The sequence below is a fragment of the Natator depressus genome, chromosome 5, assembly GCF_965152275.1.
Source record: "Natator depressus isolate rNatDep1 chromosome 5, rNatDep2.hap1, whole genome shotgun sequence".
In the NCBI taxonomy this organism is placed as follows: Eukaryota; Metazoa; Chordata; order Testudines; family Cheloniidae; genus Natator; species Natator depressus.
In genome coordinates this window covers 84948252-84973922 of record NC_134238.1, presented here as the reverse complement: position 1 = coordinate 84973922, position 25671 = coordinate 84948252, and the positions used below count along the sequence as shown (strand labels likewise).

The window sequence follows — 25671 nt, the reverse complement described above, 5'->3', positions numbered from 1 at the left end:
TGTTTGAATGCCGGTCTGCAGAGGGAGTCTAGCCTCAAGGTGTTTCTCTTGAAGGTCAACCAGATGCCTCAACATGTCTGTTTGTTCCTTCAGAATCCCCAGGATCTCCTGCTGTATGCCATGCTCACTCTCCTGGGCTGCTCTCCTGCTCTTCATGTCCATGTCCAGTTTTTCATAGATAGAAATCTTCCAGGCTCTCTGCTTGGTGTCCACTGTCCCAGAGGCATTCATAATCTCATTAAACATGTCATTTTTTCATCTTTGTTTTATCTGGGAGAGCCTCTCCGCTGGTGTGGAGGAAGAGCTGAAGGCTGCACTTTCAGCTATAAGCCAAGGAAAGTACAAAGCAACCATTGTCAGTACAGAACCAGTGTCTAGTGCAGAGTTGCTCCATAAAAATTACTCCCCTTATTTCATGCAGCTCCTTGTAGAAGTATCTACGGTGCTGCACCAGAGTGACTGTTCACCTCCCTTGCCTTCTGATACGTTTGCCACAGTTCCTTGATTTTCACGTGGCACTGCTGCATGTCCCTGGCATAGCCCAATGTAGCAGGAAGAAGGCCTGAAACATAAGCCCTTGTATCGGAGGCCTGGTATGAGGCCTGAGGCCTGGGCTAAAGTAGTGGTCAAATGTTTGCTGAATAAGCAAAATCAGGCTGTGAGCTAGCAGCAGGCCCTGCTCACAGAATCTGGCAATAAAAGGACTGATATTGCAAAAACACACTTTCCTAAGAGGTGCTAGGCACAGAGCACTCATGAAAACACATTCCAGAACACCTTGATACCAACACATTCCCTAAAGATAACAGGAACATGCTGACCCATCCTAAAGATAAGGTCAGAATGATCGTGTGATGGACAGAGATGTTTTGATCGAATCAACATGTTCAAGGTAAGGGATGGTAACAACCCACTTCAGAGGACAGTAAATAACCATGTCAGAGGGGTAATATGTAACTTGTTTGTACTGCTGTATAAAATGAAACTTCAAAGGGAGTGTCTCTGCCTGGCGTAGGGGGGAACAGAACGTCCTGCCATTCATTGATCTGGTCCATTGCAATGGGCATACATGTGTTAGTGTACCCGTAACCATTGAGCCAGGACATTAGGACAGTGCTTCGTTGACAATAAACCTGACCAAGTTCCTTCGCTATGAACCAAGTCTGTGGTTATTGGGCAGTTCGATCTGGCCAGAATCAGTACAGCATGCAGAGAAAACACACACACACAGCCAAACATCTAACAGCATCCTTCTCCCCCATGTCCCATGCAATCTGCTCATAGATGTCTACATTTCTATGGCTGGATCGGAGCTGTTCCTCTTCTCCCCACAGACCAAGAAGTTCCACCATCTCCTGTGCACTCCAGGCTGGAGCACATTTGGAGTGTGAAGCCACCATGATCAGCTGTGTAGATGAGCTCCCCACACCAAAAAAACAGGACACAGAAATTCAAAAGTTCCTAGTCCTTTAACAGGGGAGGGGATATTTCCTGTGTACCTGACTGCTGTGCAGCAGAGTTGAAAACATTTACCAGAGCGGTCACAGCAGAGCATTTTGGGACACCTCCTGGAGGCTAGTTATGTCAACGTAAGCAACACAATGTCTACACTGTCTGTACATCAACCTAACAACATCGAATTAAGTGCTATACCTCTCATGGAGGTGGAGGAATTAAATTGACATACCATGCAAGTTACCTCGGCAGAAGGGACCTGGTAGTGTAGACACATTCATTATTAGGTCAACCTGTGTAGTGTAAACCAGGCCTAATACTTTGATTAACTATATAAGAGCACATGATTCTGTACTTGAAAACAAATTTGAAATTTCAGACTCATGCTAGGAATATTTGATTTATTCAGCCACATTTTGTAATCAGATCTGGCCTTTTTGCACCACTGGAGTGACGCAAAGAGCCCATAATCTTCCTGCAGCTGGTCAGCAGAGAATTCCCCTTTTCAAAAGGACTCTCTGGCACAAAGTGTGCTAGCTCCAGAGCCTGCACCTGTTGAGCTTCTCCCCCCCCCACGCGGTAGAGAATTTGTCAGGGGTGAGATGGGGAAGGAAGTGGGCATGATGGCACTCCACCTATATGACACCAACTGGATCCTGTACTGGAAGCAACTGCAACTCTAGTCCAGGTCATGCCTCTGCCACGTCCTCCCTTCACTGAGTAGAGCTCAGTTACTGGAGATAACCAAGCCCATTTGTCCCCCAATTATAAGACCTGATTTTCAAAACATCAGCAGTCCAGAGTCATGTGCAAAGAGGTGTGCACCTAGCTTCTGTGTGTACAATGGTTATAACTAAACATGCAAATTAAGTGAGCCTTCTGCCATACTCCATAATCCCAGCTTTTTTCCCCTCCTACTCACCAGACCCTTCCCACCTTTTCTATTACCAGACTCCCTACTTGTGCCATTTTAGCACTATTTTCTCTGAGGGCATAATTTGGGGGAAGGCCAATCTTCCTGCTCTCTGAGCCCAGAAAACCATTTTCTGCCTTCCCTCATCCCCCTATGGCTCCCTCCCACTAACCCACCCCCTGAATTGCTCTATTTGCTTTCTCCCCTGATTTCAGGACTACATTCTCCACTGCGCCATCCTACTGCCTCTTCTTCCTCTGGCCCTTTGATAGCCTGGATTCATATTCAGTTGTAAATTAATACACGGTAACCAATATATCACACTTTTTAAAAACTGATTCATTGCACCTCAATCATAAGAAAAGAACAGATAATTAAATGCATTAATTTACTGGATACCCTTATCAAAACTAGTGATGTCTGAACCAAAAGAAAGAAGGCATATAAATAGAATGAGGGATAGCTACCCTTATTAGAACTTGTTGATTATTTACTCTAAAATATTCCTACTGGACTCTTTTTTAAAGAATGTGTCCTATGAAGAATACAGTGATAAATATTCGATATTGTGCTTAAGTTGCAGTTACAAAAAAAAAATGGAAACAGACATGCAACAAAAAAAATGCAGGCATAAAAGACTCTCTGGGGCTCTGAACCTGCAAACTCATGTGTGTGAAGTCACACACATAAGAATATCGCATTAAAGTCCATGAGACTATTCTCATAAGGAACATCATGCACATACTTAATATTTTACAGAACTGGGGCCATAATTTGTCACAAGCCTCTACTGGTTTTCTTAAAGTAACTCCAATAACGGTTCACTTTTCTGAGCTTGTGTGGGAAGCATGAAAACAAGGGGAACTCTCTCATTGGGCTATCACATAAGTCAAGAGGAGCTGTGGTTTGAAAGGGAGACTTATACATTTATTATGGTCCTGTTCAATTATTGTGCCATACTGAAAAGAAATACATCAACATATTTATTTAATAAATGGAATGGGCTTTCCACTTACCCTGAGAGGAGCATATAAATTTCCTAAATAATTGCTGTCACAAGATACCAATTCGAGAAAATTAATAGACCATCTACTTCTAGCTGGCTGATATGTGATTGTTAGGAACTGGCATTGCTTCAGCCAGCCAGCCAGCGTTTGCACTGATTGGCTTTGACAGGTGTGGTTTGTGGTTGAAATGGAAAAATTAACTAAAGGATTCAATGAGGAACTTGGTTTATTTTATAATGTTGCTCCTCTTATTTGTCTTTTGTATGTAGCGCTTAGTGCTTTTAGCCCTTTCTAGAAAAAGTATATCTGTGGTTTGTAATAAATGGGGCATTATGAACACAAGTCTATTCCTTAAAACAGACACTTTTTTCTTTCAATCTTCTTGTCTCTCCATTGAGTGTTGTAACAGAATAAATTTGTTACATGCTGTAGACTGTTCACTTTAATACAAGTTTTGCTAACTGCGTATAATTCACTATTGTAACTTCCTGTTAGATTTTAGACTTATAAACTGCATGAGAAAACTTACAGTTAATGTTTAAATCTGTTTTACGTCACATTCCATAGAAAAAATGAATTAGGGATTTTGTTATTTATTTTTAAAGATTTATACTTCATAAAATACTTGAAAGGGGAAAACAGTTCCAGGAACAGAAAGAGTAAATTCCTGTTACCCAGGTGAAACCTCTCATGGATTCTTAGGGTATGCTTTCACTGCAATGTAAGCCCCTCTAATCATTAAACCAAACACATGTTCTAGTTGACAAACTAGAATTTTGGGAAGAGAAAAAAGTAAAGTAAAAGATTCAGGTGACTTCCTATTCTTTTAACAGAAGACCTCATATGTTTATTGCACTCTGCTAGATGCCTATGGAAGTTTTAATAAAAAGCTTTTCAGAAATAAGATTGATATAATTGAATTGCTCTGTCAATCTAATAATACTGCTTGTATTTTGATAGCATTTGGATTTTTTTTAAAAAAGACATAACTCAGCCTTTATCAACCTCCCCATTGACTCATTAACATTCAAAAAATGAAATTCACTGTCGGCCTAGTTCTAAATTTCATATGCAATCATCCTATCTGCCCAAACATACCTTTTCACATTCACCTGCTATCTCCCTCTGTTGAGCTGTCTTAGGGTTCTTCTTATAAAAATGAAAAGGAGTACTTGTGGCACCTTAGAGACTAACCAATTTATTTGATCCGATGAAGTGAGCTGTAGCTCACGAAAGCTTATGCTCAAATAAATTGGTTAGTCTCTAAGGTGCCACAAGTACTCCTTTTCTTTTTGTGAATACAGACTAACACGGCTGCTACTCTGAAACCTGTCTTATAAAAACGTTTCACTATAGCCAATGGAACATGAAGTTATTGTTCACTCTTAAAAGTAAACATTGCAATTTCTCCCTCTCGTAACAAAGGTTAAAACAAGCAGAGAAAATTAGTTTTGAATCAGGCATGTTTATGCACAATTTTATCATGAAGTTGAAGAATGTTGTTGTGTGAGAAAACAAGACAATTGAAAGAAGAACCACAAGCAACTATAACTATGCCAGATAGATGGTACAGACCGTTCAGGACCTTAAAGAGGACTCTGACATAATATATTCCCATCCCACTTATCTCAGTCATAGAAAATGTCTTCAACCTAGACAATGGAATAGGCAACTGAGGAAAGGTAAGACTCATACTGTCATAAATATAAAGGGAAGGGTAAACCCCTTTAAAATCCCTCCTGGCCAGAGGAAAAATCCTCTCACCTGTAAAGGGTTAAGAAGTTAAAGGTAACCTCGCTGGCACCTGACCAAAATGACCAATGAGGAGATAAGATACTTTCAAAAGCTGGGAGGAGGGAGAAAAACAAAGGGTCTGTGTCTGTCTGTATGATGCTTTTGCCGGGGACAGAACAGGAATGGAGTCTTAGAACTCAGTAAGTAATCTAGCTAGGTATGTGTTAGATTATGATTTCTTTAAATGGCTGAGAAAATAGCTGTGCTGAATAGAATGAATATTCCTGTCTGTGTGTCTTTTTTGTCACTTAAGGTTTTGCCTAGAGGGCTTCTCTATGTTTTGAATCTAATTACCCTGTAAGGTATCTACCATCCTGATTTTACAGAGGTGATTCCTTTACTTCTATTAAAAGTCTTCTTGTAAGAAAACTGAATGCTTTTTCATTGTTCTAAGATCCAAGGGTTTGGGTCTGTGGTCACCTATGCAAATTGGTGAGGACTTTTACCAAACCTTCCCCAGGAAGTGGGGTGCAAGGATTGGGAGGATTTTGGGGGGAAAGACGTGTCCAAACTCCGTTTTTTTCAGGAACCCAGATAAAGTTTGGTGGTGGCAGTGGAAATCCAAGGGCAAAGGGTAAAATTAATTTGTACCTTGGGAAAGTTTTAACCTAAGCTGGTAAAAGTAAGCTTAGGAGGTTTTCATGCAGGTCCCCACATCTGTACCCTAGAGTTCAGAGTGGGGAAGGAACCTTGACACATACATTTTCTCTTCTGTCTCAGGAGAGGTTAGTGCCACTCTCCTTGATTAGGGAAAGTGGGATGAGGAGGTTTCATCCCCATTTCAGTCCCCAAAGTGTTTTTTTACCCAGCAGCACATTACCAAGAAAGTGACTGCAAGTTACTCAAGAGAGTCCTGAGCCTATTATGTTAGCACATGGCTCTCAACTTCATTTGAGGTGAATAATTTACAGTAGAAAGTTTAAACAATTTGAAATAATGAAAATAAAACATTGTGCCTTGAGTTAAAATATATCAGAAATCTTAGGGTACTTTAAAAATATTAGTAAGTAACCCCAAACCTTAAACTCATAGCTCACATGGCAGGGGCAGCTCTACCAATTTTGCCACCCCAAGCAGTCGCCACTGAATTGCCACCACTGCAACAGCGGCGGAGCTGCCACCAAAAGCCGCCACGGTGGGAAGAGCGGTGGAGCTGTCGCCGAATTGCCGACACAGGACACAGACTGCTGCTGCATTCAAAATGCGGCCCCAAGAACCTGCTTGGAAAGCTGGTGCCTGGAGCCAGCCCTGTGCAATGGGAAAGAAGTGTGATTTAATAAATATTCATAGAAGAGGCCAATGCTCTACAACCAATAACAAACTCTGATCAAAAATTGTTCAAGGACAATATGACTGTGACAATATATCCTCATAAGTACCTACATAAATTGAATATTTTGCTCCTTATAGAAATTGTGATTCATGTGCTTGATTTCAAAGATTTTGGTTTAAACTAATGGGTTGAAGGAACTGCCTCCAAGAAAATAGTTTCAACACCCTCATCAATAGGAGAGACACAGCCATTAAGCCAGTGATTACAAGCCATTAGGACCAAATTGGTCTAACCACCCAAACAATGGTAATCCTCTTTGATACACACCATTGAATGGTCCAGGGGACCAGGAGAAACCAGTGTGGGGCACCAGGAAACTTCACGCTTGGACCCTGAAACAAACAAAATGATTGAGCACTATAGTAATGGATTCCTTCTGCAATGTGAGGACCTCCCTTCTATTTAGGATGGACATATCAGTGCACCTGGAGGTGTAGTTTTCAGCTCAGGAAGACGTACATGCTTTAGCTTTGATAGAGCCTGTGAGCTAAAATGGTTCAGCTACAGAAGTGCTGATGGCAGAATGGGCTAGCTACCTGAGTACACTCCTGTCAAAGTTCATAGGTTAGCCACCCGAGTACCTACCCTGGGGTCTCTGATGGAATTGTATTTAGGCAGCTAGCCATGCTGTGGCCTGCACTGCTGCAGTTACTCTATTATTTTTAAGCTCACTAGCTCGATTGAAGCTAGTGCATATATCTACCTACCCTTCTGGCTGCAGCATAGATGTACCTACATAGACACGAAAAACAGGGGTTATACAAGTAGCAGTTCTGTTCATTGTGACCAGGATGGGTCACACGAGGATCTGTGCTTCTTAAGAGAATGTGATTGTTTCAGTTCTGTTTCTGTAAATTAAGAAGTGTTATGTAGTGAAGTGTAACATTAGATGAGACTAAATATGCATATAGAGTGCTTTAAAATTTAGTGTGTTTTAATGCTTAATTCCAACTACTAAATAAAAATTATTTGTTTTAGACTCTTGCTCAATATCACTGGTCACAGGGTCTCAAAAGGAGGATGAAACAGATACCCAAACAGAGATGCGGCTGCATGGCAATGAGTGGTTGGCATACGTAAGGGTAGCATGCCCGGATGCTGGTCAAAGTATGAACAAATAAAGAATTTTTCCACCCTGAAACAGGTCAGGGTATATATGATAGGTATTGGCAAAAAACCTAACATTTGAGGGGATCGAATGGATTCAGAGACCAGAAAGGGGCCAAGCAGTGCAGCTAGCTCTGCAACCATGATGGGAACATATTGTACATATTGATGGCCACTAAGAACTGCTTAACCTCACAAGAAGCAAGGTTGGGTGGGAGCTGGTTTATTTTCTATTTAAATTCTACTTTGGACATCACAGTATTTTAATAGATAGTTCCAGAGTAAAATCAAAGCTGTAATTCACTTATGGAGCTTTGCTGACATAATAGACTATGAGAGAGAACACAGCTTGGGCAGGTTTGATGAATGGCATCAAAGCTCCAAGTGAGAAGTCAACCATGTATTATAAGGAAGAGTGAACTTATTAATATGAAATAAGAACAGGCCACAACCTTCCTCCTTCTCTGAAGAAATCTCAAACTGTTCTAAGAGTTATATTAGCTTATTAGGCAGCACACATATCAAACACTTCCACAATGCCCTTCAGTCCCCCTTCTGCTCTTCAGATCTGATATTCAATCCTTGTTCTTCCATGCCACTGCCACCTGATTCCCCAATCCTGTATCACACAGACAGTCCTGACACCACCTCCACTCTCACTGCTATTTGCCTCAGTCCTCTTCAGTTTGGTCCAAGTGTGCAACACATCTGGTCTTATGGTTTTACTGTGGATACACTGGGGTACTACTTACTTCAAACTATCTAGTATTCAGGGGTAAGATCACAACTCTATAGGTTAACAAAATAAAAAATCAGAATAGTTCAACTGAAAATCAAAATAATTTTATTCAGAAATGTCTCCGTAGTGTCTCATGTCCCAATTCTCCTCTATAGCTCAGGTTTCCTGGTCAAACTACATCTTCCCTCTAATTGAGGGGAAGCAGTGAATCATGGAAGATGGAGTCATGCTAGAGAGCCAGGCCCATACAGGACAAAGGTGACATGAGGTACCTGAACTACAACTACACTGAGGCACCATATCTTATTTTAAAAAATTGCAGATTTTGGTCATAAATGTTTGTTTTCGGGCATTCAGTTTTACAATGAAAAAATTCTTTTTTTCTACCACAAGGAGACACTGTTTCAGAACGCCACTAGCCGTCACCTTGAGCCCCCAACTAAAACCCCTCCAACGCATTATTAAGGATCTACAACCTATCCTGAAGGATGACCCAACACTCTCACAAATCTTGGGAGACAGGCCAGTCCTTGCCTACAGACAGCCCCCCAACCTGAAGCGAATACTCACCAGCAACCACATACCACACAACAGAACCACTAACCCTAACCCTATCCTTGCAACAAAGCCCGTTGCCAACTGTGCCCACATATCTATTCAGGGGACACCATCACAGGGCCTAATAACATCAGCCACACTATCAGAGGCTCATTCACCTGCACATCTACCAATGTCATATATGCCATCATGTGCCAGCAATGCCCCTCTGCCATGTACATTGGTCAAACTGGACAGTCTCTACGTAAAAGAATAAATGGACACAAATCAGATGTCAAGAATTATAACATTCATAAACCAGTCGGAGAACACTTCAATCTCTCTGGTCATGCGATTACAGACATGAAAGTTGCGATATTACAACAAAAAATCTTCAAATCCAGACTCCAGCGAGAGACTGCTGAATTGGAATTCATTTGCAAATTGGATACAATTAACTTAGGCTTGAATAGAGACTGGGAGTGGCTAAGTCATTATGCAAGGTAACCTATTTCCCCTTGTTTTTTCCTACCCCCCCCCCCCCAGACGTTCTTGTTAAATCCTGGATTTGTGCTGGAAATGGCCCACCTTGATTATCATACACATTGTAAGGAGAGTGATCACTTTACATAAGCTATTACCAGCAGGAGAGTGGGGTGGGGGGAGAGAAAACCTTTTGTAGTGATAATCATCCATTTTTTCATGGTTTGTGTGTATAAAAAGGTCTTCTACACTTTCCACAGTATGCATCCGATGAAGTGAGCTGTAGCTCACGAATGCTTATGCTCAAATAAATTGGTTAGTCTCTAAGGTGCCACAAGTACTCCTTTTCTTTTTGCGAATACAGACTAACATGGCTCTTACTCTGAAAACTGTTTGCAAAAAATTTCATTTAGTTAGAAACCTATTTTCCACTGAAAAATAGCATCATCAGAATCTGGCAAACAATGAGACTTAGAGAAAATGGTATTTAGGCTCCTAAGTCATGGTAGCAGGTCAGTCTGATAGTCAGCTGGTCTAGTGATCAGGCAGTGGTTCCACCATTTTCCTCAGTCTGTTTGTTCTGGAGCGGACCATGCCAGCTCATATACAGCGGGCTTCAGTCCCTCCTGTGAGTCCCTTCTTCTCTTCTTGGGGTTCTGTCACAACAAAGAGAAGGGGGAGCAGAGTAGGAGGCTCCAGGCCTTTCCATTCCAGCAGGTCCTGACCCGGGACCCTAAAGCTGTGTTACAATGTCCAGATCACTCATTGGTCCATCTATTCGGCTGTGGCTCCTCCATTTGGGGCATGGGCACAGTTTTAGTAGTATCAGCTTAGTTTGCCAGGGGGACAACATCCCATTCTTCAGGGCCTCTTTGGGTTTCCAACTCCAAAGGGCAGAGGGAGGCGAGGGAAGAATATGGATCACCACTTCCATAATGACCTTACCAGTGCTGTAGTCACTTTTCCCACAGCAATAGGCATCAGCCTCATTTCCTGGTGCAGCCTGTAACTCCTTTCCCTAGGTTACCAGTGCCATTTAAAACTGTCGCTAGCCCACTACTGCCCCAGGCCTTGCTCTGGTTTAGTATGGAATCTTGCCCTGTTTTCCTGCTCAATGAGAAATGGTACATTAGAAATATTTTCCTTTGTGGATTGTTGTTCTTTAAAAAGCTCATCATGTTATATTCTGTCACAATTAGATGGCCAGAAGCAGACTGGTAGGGAGTAGATATTTCAAAACACAGAAGCATTCAGATGCTTATGTGCAGGTTGGGTATTTTGCTTTACCAGCATCATTTCAGAATGGGAGCTGTTATAGTTTTGGATGTCATTGCTGCTAGAAATTGTCCCTTCCCTGAAAGGATACTGTGGTGCTAGGAATGATTTCACAATCTCAGATGATGCTAACTGGCCCATGCCTCCCCCATGCTGAGTACTACTTATTGAGGTTGTACTTCTGGGAATTACATTAAAAATGAGGTTTCTCCCACTGCTTCAGATAACTCACAGAGAATGCTGTAGAATATGTGGGGTACCGTTTCTCAATCTGGTCCAGTTTCATTTGTAATAAATGAATGGTGAACTTCCTTTTTAACTCTGCATTAAATTTATATTGGCATATCTGGGCTTTGTCTAATTTTTCATTCCCACGTGACAGAGAGCTGAAAGAAGGACTGAAGCATGACTCAAATTTTAATCTAGCCTTTTTGTTTTATACATAGAAGTTTTCCCTTTTATATTCATAGTTAATAATATTCTTTCATAACCTATTTAATTTCCTGCTCATTTTCATGCCATATTATATAATACTGTGTTCAGAGATGTTATAGTGACTCAAAGTGAGGCTATGAACAGCAGATGAAACATCTGTATATATTTTGGAGCCACAGAATTTCCTAGTACAAAATAATAGCTGACCATAGTTTAATGAATATCTACAAGTGCTCATTTAGTCCTCTGTTAAATGGTGCCAAGTATCAGAGGGGTAGCCATGTTAGTCTGTATCAACAAAAACAATAAGGAGTCCAGTAACATCTTAAAGACCAACAGATTTATTTGTGCATAAGCTTTCATGGGTAAAAAACCTATTTCTTCAGATGCATGGAATGAAAATGACAGATACAGGCATAAATATATATTGGCACATGAAGAGAAGGGAGTTACCTTACATGAAACTTAACTAAAACTAACTTAACCAAACAACGAGTGGCTGGCTCATGACAAAAGCAATTTCCCCCCTGGTATTGATACCTCCACATCAATTATTGGGAGTGGACTACATCCACCCTGACTAAATTGGCCTTCAACATTGATTCTCCACTTGTAAGTTAACTCCCTTCTCTTCATGTGCCAACATATATTTATGCCTGTATCAGTAATTTTCACTCCATGCATCTGAAGAAGTGGGTTTTTTTACCTTTAAAAGCTTATGCCTAAATAAATCTGTTAGTCTTTAAGGTGCCACCGGACTCCTCATTGTTTTTGTTAAATGGTGCAGTTTCTGATGAAGGGGTCATGCTAATCTTAGTAGAATTCCATGAACAAATTCATGGGGTTCCCAGGGTACATCATCTTTATCACCATCATTCAACATTATTGAATGCTAGTCCAGATGGAGTTTTACATGAGTAAAAAAAAAAAAAAAAAAAAAAGAGACCTGTCCTTCATATGTTGTGGAGCTCCGATTCAGCAAAGCACTTAAGCAAATATTGAGCACACCTCGAAGTCCCATTGATTTAAACACATGATTAAGTGCTTTGCTAATCAGGGCAAAAACATGTACAAGTTTAAAAGGGGCAACCCATCTTGAAGTGTTGAACTGGAACTTTGAGAAAATTCCCCCTTTGGAAGGTGAATCTTGTTGATATGCCAAAGCCGCTGCCAATAAGTTGTTTTGCTGAGTCATATGGGTGTGGTTTATGTTAAATTCCTGTGAAACAAGCGAAGTGACAACCCCACCTTGAAAGGATCTGCAGGTATGTGTACTGTACACTGCAATTAAAAACCTGCAGCTGGCCTGTGCCAGCTGATTCGGGCTCCCAGGGCTCGGCCTGGGGCTGTTTCATTGCTGTGTAGACTTCCAGCCTCAGGCTGCAGCCTGAACTCTGGGATCCTCCCACCTCTCAGGGTCTTAGAGCTCAGGCTCCAGCCCCAGCCTGAAAGTCTACACTGCAATTAAACAGCCCTTCAGCCAGAGCCTGAGTCAGCTGGCACAGGACAGCCACGGGTGTCTAATTGCACTGTAGACATACCTTAGAGTGTTACTCAGCAATGCTTGTGCACAGTCTCTATTTGTTGTGACAGATATTTTTATAAAATTATTTTGAAGACAATTGCAATGTCAATTGTCAATGGATTTTTAAAAGGGCAATTATAGAGGTTTAGTAAGATGAAAGCCCAGATTATATGTAATTAACCCAAGTTACCGTGGCTAAGAAATTAACCCATTAATACATTAAAATTACATTTAGGACTGAAATCTGAAACAAATGGGAGGGGTGTGTGTGTGTGTGTATGGGGAAGGCAGTGTTGGATCCTTAGTCAGTATGTTGGTGGTGGAGACTGCTATCTAACTTCAAACAGCTGTATTTATAGTTAATAATATAAATCTTCAAGTAGATAATAGCATTCTCTGCTTTCCTAATCATATATATTTATATGTAAGATTCAGTGTGGGTTGCGTCATTTATTCTGTCACTGTGGCTGAGAACTCATTTGCCTGCACTGACTAGAGGATCATCAGGTATGCATGTTCCGTAATCTTCCTTGCACTGGGAGATCCTATTTGGGTAGGCATGGACAGAGTGGCTATTCTATCAGGAGCATTTCAAAATCATATTGTTGCTGTTTTGAGTTACAACCATGAAGCTCTGTTGATATTAAGGCCTAATGCCCTTCTTTAAGCAAAGGGAACTGTAAAGTAGTGTACTCACCAGTCATAGCACCCCCTTGTGTCAGGGTGAGAAGCTGCAAGAGGCCCCATTTCTGGCACCTCCAGCCTTGGCTTGACCCTCTGGCCATCACCAGCTTAGTCCCATTCTAGGATAACAAAAGTGGAGTGGCTTATAGTGACCACACCATAACAGAAAATCAGACAAATGGAATCATTTTCATGGAAAGTTATGCATAAATACATCAAGCCTCAGAAATATATTGCTTTCTGTTAAAGCAGCTCAACAGAATTCTCATTTAAAACATCTGTGAAAAAGATCTGCTTTTCCAATACACATATGAAAAATGTTCAAAATCTGAGCAAAAGGCTATAAACAACTGCTTTTTAAAAGCTGCTGTTGATGGCAAATTACCCACACAATCACCATACTGTCTATTTGTCACTATTCATCTCTACCATATTATCTTACATGAAGGAGCAGCTGCAGATTTTTTACTTGTTCATGCAACTCAGTCGAGTATAACAAAAATGTATCATTCATTAAATTATATCCTAATAAGGGATCTGTCTGTTAATAGACAGTTATCTCTAATAGACTTTAACATCTGTCTTACTAAATACAAAAACATTTGGTCACATGATGTACTGAAAACACAATTAAACTGGTTATATCTACTCACTAGGACATTTTAGGAAAGATAATTTTATTCCATGAAGTGTTTGGTGAGGAAAACATTGTGTTCCTTGACTACATAAAGCTTAAGACTTTCCATATGAATGAAAGAAGCCTGCCCAAGGCATTTCATATGGTTTAATGTAGACTATTTTTGATGCTTGTCCACTTGTTAGATGTTCTGTAATTTAGGTTGTCAGCAAACTAATTTAAGTGGAAAATAATTCATCTACGTCACATGGCTCGTATGAAGTATTTTTCTTCTCATAAATATTTATTTTCTGGTCCAATCTAAGATGTGTTAGAAATAGGACTCTTCCTAAGATAGAAAAAAGGGCATTAGTAGTTTGAAAGGTAGAATGACTTGCTGTCCATTTAGTCGGCTAGGTGTTTGCCTTGATTTCTATTCATCATGTTTTCAATTTTTCCTTTATATGTTGTGATCAAGGTCCAGAGATTCAGAAAGCTTTTTCTATAAAATGACCAAAATGAACTGGAGAGTACGTCCATTCTATTTAATGTTTTCTAAGATATGAGACAAGGCTATTTAGGATGAACAATTATACCATCTAATCTATTCAGTGAAGCAATGAAATCTACGTGCACTATAAAGAGCTTTGCTATTTAACATCCACTGGGCTTATTTTAGGCAGACATAGTTCAAATTTTGTCACAGCTGTGCCTTGTATTGTTAAGAAAACCCTCTTTTACTATGAAATTATGAAAGTTTCTAAAGACAAGATAGAGAAATCCTGGGAAACTTTATGAGAATAAGCCATGTTCAACAGCATCTTTGGGTACATGCAGCAACATACCAATTTAAGCATATTCAAAGATAAAACAAATGAGCCTGATCTCATTGTTTACTGGCTGGGCACTGAAATTGAACTGAATAAAAACCAGTTTTATTCACATGTGGCCAAATTCTGCCCTTAACTATATGTGAACAACCCCACTAGTGGCTTCAACAGTGGCTAATGGATATAACTGAGGCAGCATTAAGCCAAAACTCTGTAAACAGAGGAGCTGTTTGCAAGCTGCAAAAAGAATAAAACCTCAATATGGGGGAAAAAAAAGTAAAGTTTTCAACGTGAGTATTATTTAGAGGAAGATGAAACACCTCAGGATTGTAGAGAAAATTTACATCCTAAATAAATCTATTTTAAGAATGCTACCATATACAGTTAGGGTTATCAAAATAATTCCCTTTTGCAGGCTGTGGAAATAATGTTAAAATATTATTAGATATAAAACAATTACTGAGCAATTTATAGAACAGAAATAAGTGAGATATGCATAAACAAGTTTGTAGTCATACAGAATGCATTATATGTTAGTGAAGAACATAGTGATAAAATATACATTTAAAATTGGCATTTAGCAGATGCAAGCATTGCAAACTGTCCCACAGACAGGCTTTAACTTTTATGAACTCTTTACAATGAACATTTGGTGAGGTATAGTACTTGAAAGTAACCTGGGTAATTTGCAGCACAATGAGGATTTCTTGCAGGCTCTAATATCACTGCTGGAAGTACTGCCTTCCGGAGAAGTTTCTTGGAGAGCTGTCAAATCACAGTGGGTCAGGGGAGTTGTAACTAGTATTTTAGTGCCTGAGCATCCAGGGCTTAAAGTAATTTCAGATATTGAAAAACTGGGATGTTTATTAATAAGGATAGAATAAAAAAATATCCAAAAGCAGTGTGAACTAGGGATGTGACAAATTCAGCTTTCTGGGAATTGATGAGTATATAGATAGTGACCATTTGAATCTGCACAATGTGAATTTTGGACACTGATAACTATTATCAAGAAGGGAGCTGGGCAGTGGTGAGGAATGGATTAAGGTAACTTTGAAGTCTGCAATGGAGAGGAGGAAGGGGGAAGCTGGCAGAAGGGAACCAAGCAGGGGGAAGGAGCAGGTAGGTTGGTTTCTGGGGCTGGGACCAAGTAGCTGCTGAGTAGGTGCACGGGCCAGGTGGAGTACACTGATGCCAAGAGTTGGTAGCCAGCAGGCTATATGTTGGTAAACACACAGAGCTTATGAGATGCATATAAAATATAGGAATCACATTTGTACATAAATAAATCTATCAAAATTGCTGGATTAATAGATTCTGAATTGTGGAAACATCACATTCTTACCCTGGGCTCTGACCTACCTGACACCCAACTGAACCTTTTAGAAAGTTTGTAATATTTACAGAGGAAAAGAGAGAGATCCTACAACAGTGTTTCACCTCCTCCCTATCTATGGATTGATCAAAGTATAGGAGTCCATGGGCTTAGTCCTTCTGCTAAATGCAGATTCACAACTCCCAGTGAATCAGTGAGAGTTGCACATACTCATCCAAGGGGATGATCAGGGCCATCAATTCAACTGAGACCTCGGAAATTACAAATAAATAAATAAATCCACATCATGAGCACATTCTAGGTGCTCATCATTCTAGTCTCCACTCCTCTCAGCCCAGATATTCTTTATCAGGAAATGCAACACAATCCCATTTCCAGGACAATCCATTATTTTAGGCCAGGTCTACACTAAAAAGTTATGTTGACCCAGCTGTGGCTCTCAGGAGTGTGAAAAATTGACACCCGAGTGTCGTAGTTAAGCTGACTTTTCTCCACCGTAGACAGCATTAGGCTGATGGAAGAATTCTTCCATTGACCTATCTACCACCTTCTATGCCAGTGTGAAAACCCCTCTGGTCATTGTAGTGAGTAGCTACACTGAAGTACTACAGCGGTGCAGCTGCAACACGACAGCTGTGTCGCTGCAGCATTTTAAGTGTAGACATAGCCCCATTTTGCCATGGCAGCTTTTCAAGGCCTTTTCATTCAAGTACTGCCTTCCCAATTTAAGGTTAATCTAAGAACACTTTGTGTTGGTTTCAGAATTTGAAGATGGTCATTCTGGGTATGCAAGTGATCTTGGGAAAACATGAGAGGAGGGAAGCAAACTGGGAGTGAGGTATCTCCGAGGTGCTCGGAGTTAGAGGCCATGTTAGACAAATTGACCATTAGCCTTTTCTCTATGCAACGTAGAGAACCACAGGATAAATCAGACATATACATTCACATTGGTATAAAATCATTAACTAGATCATCCTTCTACAAGGAGCAATAGTTTAATGTGTAAATGTAAGCACTGAAATTAAACTCTGCTTCAGAATTACCAGCCCATTACTAATGGACTGGACAACACTAAAAATATACTTCAGGGGGCAGTACAGTGTTCAGTGGGATGGACTACATGGTCTCTATTAGGTCTCTTCTATTAGTACCCTATAAGATTTAAATTCATATTTTACTTATGCAAAAATCCAGCAGGATGATGGAGGAACTGACAGACAGGATTTAGGGAGCCTGGGCAGGAATCTACACCAGCTGTATGCTACAGAGCCCAACTCCACATGGGTTCCCTATGTGTTGCTGTGCGGCAGGGTCTGGGAAGGAGGAGGGCAGGGGCACACAAGTGTGGAAAGTGAGTGAGGCTACTCTATAGATTCACTATCCTCTGCCAAACAGGGTGCAGAAGCGGCAGGGGCTATTGCAGTTTTAAACGACTCCTACTCCTTCACCCATGCCACCCCACTGTCTAAACACAGCTACGCAGGCTAGGTACAGGGGATGGGATTTGACCATGTATGCAGCTGTCTTCCGTTGCTTGGGTGGCAATTCTAAAGGAATAATCATCAGAATGCAAACTAATAGATTATCAGCACAATTAGAATGACAAGACATTTCATTTTTCTTTTGAATGAAAACAGAGAGAACAGTAAAATTCATGGAAAAGATCCTAAAACCAGGGCATTTGCACATTGAATTCTATTTCACTTCCTTCTCATTGATGTTCTATGAAACAGTCTTTCCGAGCAGTTTTGAGATCTGATTATGAAGTTAAATATGTCAGACTATTTTACGGGCAGTGATTCTGACAAAATAAAGTATGTGCACTTCATCAAAAGTTGTATAAGCATTTTTTATATGAAACCCAAAATGGCTCCAGCAAAGTCAGGCCAGTAGTCTGGTATCACCAAACATTTCTGTAAGCAGGCACTGAACGGACTGGTTGTCTCTAAAAGGTGGAGCCAATATCTGGATAAAAAACAACAGGCATTTTAAAAGCTCTAATATAATCATAATAACTGAAGACAATTATAAATATGTAATTTGTGGTTTTCTAACTGCACATTAGAGGTACATTTTCCTTTAAGTATCAGAGGGGTAGCCATGTTAGTCTGGATCTGTAAAAGCAGCAAAGAGTCCTGTGGCATCTTCTAGACTAACAGACGTATTGGAGCATAAGCTTTCGTGGGTGAACACCCACTTCGTCGGATGCTTCTCTGACAAAATGGGAATTCATCCACGAAAGCTTATGCTCCAATAAGTCTGTTAGTCTAGAAGGTGCCATGGGACTCTTTGCCACTTTTCCTTGAAGAAAGTGTTCCCTTTAAAATTAATTTTAGCCATAAAAAGCTACATTGAATTTGCATTAGAGATTTCATTTAAACCTCCAAAATTAATGGCAATCAGAGTTATAGTTGAAGTTAAAACTCTTTGCTTAAAAATATAAATAGCTTGCCTTATAATTTGAAAATCTTAGCAGCATTCAATTACATGGCAGCTTTCAATTTATATTGATAAGGTAGACAGATGCTGTAAACTGTTATGCCAGTTCATGCACTGTATTGTACAATAACAACGTGATTACACCTACCATTCAAAGTGAGTGGGAACTCAGAGGAAGCCAGCACTTCTTTAAAAAAAGAGAAAGGTTTTTATCGGAGCAAGAAGAATGCTTCAGAGGTTGAAAGAATGAAATATAAAGTTACATGGAATAAAACTTACAATTAGGTAGAGAAAGATAAGATAATTAAGGGACTGATTCTGTGAGATGCTAAATACCTCTTATAAAGGTGTCGAGCACCCTCAGCTGTCACTGATTTCATGCACATTGATGGTACTTAGCACCAAGCAGAACCACTCAGCAGGATAAGGTCCTGCATTCCCACTGGACTATTCGAGAGGCACCGAACCTTTATTTTTGCTTTCCACATACTAGTTCAGATGCTTACTACAGTGTTCCAGTTTTTAATTTCCTATCTGAAGCATTGATGATATCAAAGAAAATTGTCAGGTGAGTTTGAGAGAGAGAGGGAAAAAAATGAAACTAGCAGATTTTGTCTTTTCATTATTTTTATTTTTTTTTAAACTACATTTCTGACAGCCTGCTGTGACATTTCCCTGTAAGGAAATTTAGGTGTGTTGACACAAACATTTATCAAGCTGGGCATTGCTGGGTGGAGAGGGGAGGGAAAGGAGTTGAAAGTGAAAGGAGAGTTTGCGATTGCAGCATTATATGGTCTCTATTTGAACTACATATGTGGTTAGCAGCAGTAAGGCCCCAACAGAAAAACAGAACAATAAGGAGATGGTGCCGGATCAGCAGTTCATTGATAGGGAATTGCATGGGGTGGGGTTCATATCAGGCAGATGGTTGTATAGGTTTGAGCAAACCTAGCACTGGAAAGTGGCCAAAGAAGTAGAAACGCGGCCTGCGAGTGCTATCGACCACCCCCGACCTAAGGGAGGGCGTGAAACTGGAAGGGCCTGGTGTAACTCCTACCAAGGAATGTGAGAGATGCTGGGGCATCCACGGGAACGCTGGTGGCTTTGAACTTCCCCAGGTCACTGGCTAAAGTGACCCCGCTCAGTTCGATCTCAAAGGGGTCTGGCTGTGACATGGAGTGAAGAGCAGACGTGGTTGTCTGGCTCACTGCCCCCCAAAATGGACCCGGCTGAGGGGTCCTGTTCTCTGCACCTGCAAGCTCTGTTTTAGACCATGTTCCTGTCGTCTAATAAACCTTTTGTTTTACTGGCTGGCTGAGAGTCACGTCTGACTGCGGAGTTGGGGTGCAGGATCCTCTGGCTTCCCCAAGACCCCGCCTGGGCGGACTCGCTGGGGGAAGCGCACGGAGGGGCAGAGGATGCTGAATGCTCCGAGGTCAGACCCAGGAAGGTGGAAGCTGTGTGAGCTGTGCGTCCTGAAGACAGTCTGCTCACAGAAAGGAGACTTCCCCAGAGTCCTGCCTGGCTTCATGGGGAGCAGTTCCAGAGCATCGCCCGGGGACTCCGTGACATAAGAAGGATAGTGAGGGAGGGAGGGATCATAGTTAACAAAGACAAAAACAGAAAGGAAATTTAAATATGTATTCGTTAACGTGTGTTCCATTAAAGTTTAAACATTTGACATGGTTATATAGAAATACCTGGCTGTGTTATGTATTTTAAACATAGGAAAAATGGGTAGGTTTTGTCCTACCTTAATGCGTTGATGGTACTAACAATATGAAGAGAGAGAGTCCTATTTATATTAAAGTATTGTAAGGTTGTTTTTTTTTAAATTGTGGGTTCAGTGCTGTTCCTTTTGCATATATATGAGTGAATGTGCATGTAAGGGGTCCAGAATTGGGTCTTTGAATGACTAGAAGGGAAAGCACTGACTGTTGTATTTATGTCAAACTATGTATGCCATTTTTAAGGCTAAGAGGGGCCATATATGTGGAATCTACCTCTCATGAAGTGAAGTACAATGATATAAATTATGGCTGACCCATATAATGGCGCTATTCTGGTTATTAGCATACCCCTGGATTATGTCCTTTCATTTCTTTGCATTATAAGTAGGCTTGGCAGAATTTTATTTTATTTTATTTCATAAATTTGACAGATAATATTGATATTTAAATATTTTTTCAATTATTCATTTTCACAGTTGCAGAAAATTATGGGAAGTCAGACAATTATTTAATTATAGTAGATGTTGCAATACAAAAAGTAAAGCTTTATAATTCTTAAATCACAAATTGTCATCATGTCAAAAAATACAAAATAGATATCCTTAAATCAAACTTTAATAAGTTCTCAAGCAGCATTATGTTACTTTTCCTAGTTGTAAATTTTGATTATTATCTATAGAAATATTTTTTCATTGGTTTGTGTGTGTATGGTGGAATTGACATTCACTGACATTCATCCTTCCAAGCCTAATTATAATATGAGTGAAAATGCAGACTTGTTCAGGGTTTCCCAATTTTGCTACCAATCATTTTCTATCCCACACACTAAAGAAACTTCCCTTATTTTTTAAAAAATGTACAGTGCTAATTATGTTCAAAGAGGTCCCAACATTATTGAATTTTTATCATAAAAAAACACACACAAAAAGTTTGGTGCTTTTCAAATTAACAGGCTCCCAGATGATGCAAAAGTGTTTACTGTTGTTACTTTAAGGTTTTGATACATCATTACACCTGAGTTGGGTTCATCAGAGTTCCAAAAGGCTGCATTGTGCCAACTCAGAACAATGGGGCCTCAACCCTGATTGGGTCTTTTGGGTGCTATTAAAATATATTACTAAGAATAATAATTAAACTGAAAAATTTAACCTGACATATTCCAATATAGTATTTCAATCATTAGCCAACCTCTGCCTTGGGAATTGTGCTGTTCAGTTACAGTGGGCATGAAGTGGAAGGAATTACTGGAAGTTAGAATACCTCCTGAAGCAACCTGGCAGAAAGCACGCCTGCTGCTATGCCCCTTCAATGGGTGCAGTACACCCTCCCCTATCTGACATGTAGAAGGGGTGAAAACCAAGGATTCACTTTCTTTCTGCGTCCTTTGGAGTTTCTAGGTCCCCAGAGCCACATAGCCTTGAATCCAGGAAAGTAGAGAGACTGTACTTGTGACCAGCTATTTTGTGGGAGATGGAAAGGGAGAAAAAAGCCCTTGCATCATCTGTAAACATGTGGAAACTTGCACAGGGGCCAACCACAATCTGATCCATAGAAATTAACAATTGATGCACATTTTAATGGATTTGCATTAGCAAGGTACTTTCAAAGCAAACACCAATAATTGCAGGACAACTAGAAGAAATCTGAGAAACTCAGGAGTTTCACTTCAGAGGAATTAATGCCAATACTTTCCTTGTATTTGGCCCGGGGGTTCAACCAATTTGCAACCCCCCACCTCCCCCCCCAAGATAACTTTTCCAAAATTTAACCAGGAAGTTGCCTGATTTGAATGGAGACGAGAGCCACACCTTGAAGCATATATGTATATACACTGGGACAGAAGGGGGAGGGAAGAGAGGGAAACTGGGACTTGGAGTTGAGAAAGGAAGAGACTGGGTGTGGCTGGGCAATCAGTCTGGGAGTCAGGGAGAGAAAGACAGGAGTAGGGGAGAGAGACTGAGATTGCATAGGAATGTGGGAGTGGGTGTGAGAAAGATTTTGTGTGAGTGTATGTATGCGTGCACAGAGTCCTGGGTTGCATGCTCTTCTATGTGAACACACTGAACCATCATTTATGGTGAGCTCTGAAGCAGACTAAACCACCTGACTATCCACATAAGTTTCATTGCACCCCAGGTTTCATAGAATATTTGTCCCTTGTCTCTCAGGCTATGTTGTAAAAACTATTATTTGATAGAGCAGTTCCCCAAAAGACTATTCAAATAAAAAAAAATCAAGGGCTCAGAGGGAAAAAATATATATATATTTCAAGTATTCTAGGCCTTAGGTTAATTCAGGTTTGCAATCTTTTTCTAATGCAATGTGAAAATGAAGTGTTCATAATACCTATAATTTCCTCCCTCTCTCTCTTTCTGTTATGACTTTCATTGCATCTTTGAGTTTGTTTTTCAGTTCAAAACCAAAGTCAAATTCACTTAACTATCTGATGTTGTAATTGACCTGATATGTAACTATTGACACTTTCTTTCATTTGTTCTCAATGCCATTATCTGAATTTGAAAAAACTAAAGTTTGGGAAGGAATCAAACATTTACGATAGTGGACACAGTAACACAAGAAATATAAAGTTGTATTTTAACCTTAACTGTATTATAACCCTTTTTCAATTGCTTATAATTTTCTTAAACAGATTCCATTGGGGCTGAAATTTTCCACATTCGAGTCCTCCCAGAAGAGTATTTTTTAAAGTTTGAGCAAAATCTCTTCAGTCATTTTGAGTGCTGTATGAGTAAGAAAAATAAAAGGCATTTTCTCATGTGTGAATTAGAAATTTTGATTAAGTCAATACTGATTGAAACATGTTTATGTTTGGTTTGGATTGTACAGCTCTAGATTTTAAAAAAATTAAAACTTAAAAAATTGGCTCAGGTCTGTAGCTATGAAGAGTTGTATTTTCCCCCACATATCCAGTAGGAATTGTCAATAGGTATTCTATCTTGGATTTGGGAGTAGTTTATCTTGGATTAGAACATTGTGAGTGAGCATTTTGATTGTTTTACTTGACTGAAAGCAGCTTTGAATGTTGGGGATGTCAAGGGACACTTCAGATTGATTTAAATGTACAAAGGCTTTTAATCACCACCAAAGCTGAAAGCTTTCAGAAGTCCAGAATACTGTGAAATCCCTGGTAGAGGACAGCGTGTTGCCCTATTTGCCACATGATGTGGAATGAACACCTAAATGGAACCCAAGAACACCTTGGGTGATACATTGAAAGGAGAGTGATCACTTTAGATAAGCTATTACAAACAGGAGAGTGGGTTTGTGGGGGGCGAGGGGGGGGGGAAGAAAACCTGGATTTGTGCTGGAAATGGCCCAACTTGATTATCATACGCATTGTAAGGAGAGTGATCACTTTAGATAAACTATTACCAGCAGGAGAGTGGGGTGGGGGGAGAGAAAACCTTTTGTAGTGGTAAACACTCATTTTTTCATGGTTTGTGTGTATAAAAAGACCTTCTGTACTTTCCACAGTATGCATCCGATGAAGTGAGCTGTAGCTCACGAAAGCTTATGCTCAAATAAATTGGTTAGTCTCTAAGGTGCCACAAGTACTCCTTTTCTTTTTGCGAATACAGACTAACACGGCTGTTACTCTGTAACCTGTCATAAAACTTAATGTTTGTAAAACACTTTGAGAATAAAAAATACTTATCAATTGTATTCTGATATCATGTGCAGCCTCAGAATTCTTAGGGAGTTCAGTTCAAGTAACAGTGTCAACATTGAAATGATTATATGAAACTTATCTAAACAGTCTGAGGTCTTCCTTTTCCTGTCTTCAGTGATATTTAATTATAAACAGAGTCAGTCTCTTAGGTCGAGTATCCCTCTAGTGGAAAGGTCAAGTCAAATCCCATTTAGTCTAGGACTTCTAAAGGTCAGAGACTCTTCAAATTAATTGTTTTACCCATTGCTAACTACCTTCCTTGTACCTCAGTCTGGAAGCAGGGATGCCCTAAAATGCAGATTTAATTTTAAGGAGATTGCCAGAATTCCTGAGACTCTTTGAAGGTTTGATTTGATTTTAAGATTCAAGTAGAATTGACTTCACTTTTTTTTTTTTGGAGGGGGGGGGGACACCCAACTACCCTTGCCCCTTTAGGAGATGAAAGGGTAGGTGAGGAGGAAGGGAGAAGATGTAAAATGAAGTGAAATAAAATTCTGCATAAAAATGTTCCTGAAGAATGCTGAGCTACAGATGGAGGAATTTGATTTACTGAGAGAATTGGAATAGCTGCTGAGCAGAACTGCTACTTTATCTGAGAAGGGTGGAAATTCCACTCGAGGCTCCTCATGGAGTTTTCTCTCTTCCCAGCTCCCCTCCCATGTGTGTGCCCCCTGCCCCCCCCCCACCCCATCCAAAAGAATGATCTGGCCACGACTCATCTGCAGAAACACAGAATTATTTCATTATAAGGTAGATACCACACCGTAACAATTATATCTTTCACACTGCAAAACAAAGGATAACTACACAGATTTTTGATTAACATGTAAATAAATATATGAGGCTTCAAATGTTAAAGTCCTAATAACTCAGAGGCAGATCCTCAGCCTGTGTAAAGTTTTCATAGCTCCACTGGAGTCTCTGGAGTTTTGACAACTTACATCTGACGAGAATCTGCCCCTCAGGGTGAAATCCTGGCCCCATTGAAATCAATGGGAGTTTTGCCATTGACTTTGATGAGGCTAGGTTTTCACCCTCAGGCTCCACTGAAATGGCCATCATAGCAGATGTATACCTGCCTTGCCACAGCTGAATGCAATTTTAGTTTGCACAGTTTTTTGAAATGTTGCAGATTTGTCTGTTAGTCTTTCAACACAGAACTGGCAGATTCGCTCAGTACCTTTCCCCCAGTATTATTTTATATTATAAAAGAAGTTCCTTTACTGCTCCTACTATCTTTTTCCAAACTTAGTTTCTTTACTTCTATTAATTCCCATTGTAACAAAAATCTATACTGAAGGAGCAATTCATTACCAGAAGAGAAGAATAAAGTAAGCCTAGAGAGACACCTCAGAATAGGGACAGAAAAGTAAACTATTTGTTTTTTTTATGTCAATTTCTTGTCACTTTCAGCATCAAGATATTTCTTTCAGATGGGAGGCAAGTAAAAGCAGAAAAATAAAGGGTTTTCAATACTCAATTTGAAAAAATAAAGATAATTCAAATCTGCAGATCACAAGATTTTAGTTAGCCTCTGCAGCACTTTCTGCTATTGAAACTTTAGTTTAAGATACAAGGCTCTCTCTGCCTCTCCATGTACTGTACACTGTAACTCTAGCTGCACCTTTGCTCTGAATGACTTAGTTTTGTTTTATGCACAAAATTTATAAAGCTTTATTGCAAATGAAACTATTTTAAAACAATGAAGTATTGCTGCTTGAGATGCATCTAATAGGCTTTTT

General features: G+C 40.0%; 1 long non-coding RNA gene across 1 annotated transcript; it reads right to left on the bottom strand.

The window, feature by feature from the left end:
- Window positions 1-301: 301 nt before the first annotated feature.
- LOC141988223 (uncharacterized) lies at window positions 302-13408 on the bottom strand. The gene is made up of 3 exons (XR_012639701.1): window positions 13301-13408; window positions 6770-6834; window positions 302-323 (listed from the first exon to the last, which is right to left on the bottom strand). It is a non-coding gene; the product is annotated as an uncharacterized LOC141988223 (long non-coding RNA).
- Window positions 13409-25671: the final 12263 nt, after the last annotated feature.